We start from the raw sequence: 2,165 nt of genomic DNA on the forward strand, positions 1-2,165 counted from the left end.
ACCGAGTTGACTCACCGGGTTGACTCGGCCGAGTTGGCGAGTCACCGGTGTCGGTCCCCGGCGGCTTACCTGAAAATCAACGGCGGCGACGGCGGCGAGGCGGCGACGCGGCGGCAGCTTCCCGGCGGCGAACGGACGGTGGTCGGTCACGGCGGCTCCGGCGAACGTTGGTCGGAGACGGCGGCGCGTGGCCGGAACTCGCGGTGGCTCCGGCGGACGGCGGTGGCGCGTGTGTTTCACGCGCGCGCCGAGGCGAATCTTCGGGAGGCGCGTGCGGCTTCGTCCGGGCTCCGTTTGAGGCGTGGTTGGTGTCTACGGCTTCGTCTCGACGAGAGGAACACGATGATGGCCTTGGATGTACGAGATGATCAATGGTTAGGAAGTTATGGGTGATTTACTAAACGGAAACGAAAATGAGCTTAAGAAATGCGGTTTTCGGCGGTTACCTAGGGCGTTTATCGGTGGTGGCAGGCTGAACGTGATCACGGCACACGGTTGCTCCGGCGACGAGCTCAGGTGAGCTTTCTCTCTCTTTCTCTCTTTCTTTCTCTCTCTCTCTCTCTCTCCCTCTCTCTCTCTTTCTCTTTAAAGAAGTTGGGGATGGTGGAGATGGTGGGTGTGGTGGGGATGGTGGAGATGGTGGGAGTGGTGGGGATGGTGGAGATGGTGGAGATAGTGGGGATAGTGGAGGTGGGTCATTACAGAAAGAGTTCGTGATCCCCACAAATGATGATCCGCAACAGTCTTTATCAGAGGCAGCATACCCTGACTTCGTCAAGAACTACTTGAATCGTTGTTACTTAACAGAGCGAGCGATATTGGCACCTACAAACGCAAGTGCACGTGATATAAACGCTTACCTCTTGTCCAAGGTACTATCTGCAGAGAAGGATTACTTAAGTGCTGACTTGCCTTCGAATCTACACCAGAAGATGACTGGACATCAAACTACACACAAGAATATCTTAACTCACTCGAGTTCTCAGGCTTGCCCACTCACAAACTTAGTCTCAAGGTTGGCGTCCCAGTTATGATGCTACGCAACCTGAACCAACGAAATGGGCTTTGCAATGGAACAAGAATGATGGTTTCAAGACTAGGTAACAGAATAATACAAGCCGAGGTGCTTACTGGGACTCATGTAGGCGACAGCGTTTTGCTCCCAAGGATTCAGTTATCGCCTAACGACACAGCGAAACCATTCACGTTTCGAAGGCGACAATTTCCCATTAAAGTTTGCTATGCGATGACTATAAATAAAAGTCAAGGACAAAGCCTCAAACAGGTCGCTCTCTATCTCCCGAGACCAGTTTTCAGTCATGGTCAATTGTAAGTTGCTCTCTCAAGAGTGACAACACCTGAAGGTCTCAAAATTCTGGATGATACAGAAGCTACTACTTCAAAGGAAGCAGTTTCACATATCGTGTACAGAGAGATATTCAGTAATCTCAATACAGGTTAGCAACAAAGACGATGACCTAGTATTCTAGTAGTCCAATCCTGCAACAACACAAGCAATAGTGTTGTCAAATTATACATATGTGTTGTCAAATTAGACATAAAAACTCTTTATTTCTCAAGTTGATAGAAAACTTTTCATTTCTATAGAAAACATCATTATGCTTCTATACTAATGGAAAAACCATATTAAGATAATAATTGAAAACACTAATTTTCTATAAAAAATAGTTTTTTTAATAACACCTTAAAAACTCAATTATCCAAATATTTTCGTTTTACACATTAATACCTAATATTCTAATAGTCTAAACCAAGACGTTTTAAACAACAAACATCGAACGTCCAAAATTTAAGTTACATTTAGACAAGTTCAAAACAATAGTCTTGCTTTTTCGCTCTTCTATATATCAATTTTTTTTACTTTTCTTCAGCTTTCTTAGACCTTGAACTCGTGGACGGACGTGTAACCATTCCGTGGATGACCATTTGTATCAAGTCTTGCTTCTTGATTAATTTGCTTCTTTTCTCCGCTCATTGGTGATTGGTATAACAGTCACTGAATCACATGAAAAAACAGAACACCATTGAAAGTTATTAGTACAAACAGACAAAACAAGACGATTTTAGACACAAAAGCTTAAACTATTCATATGAGAGTGATAACATAAAGTCTTCATCTTTCATAATTAGAACAAATAGTAACA

The sequence above is a fragment of the Brassica oleracea genome, unplaced genomic scaffold (assembly GCF_000695525.1).
Source record: "Brassica oleracea var. oleracea cultivar TO1000 unplaced genomic scaffold, BOL UnpScaffold00706, whole genome shotgun sequence".
NCBI lineage: Eukaryota > Viridiplantae > Streptophyta > Magnoliopsida > Brassicales > Brassicaceae > Brassica > Brassica oleracea.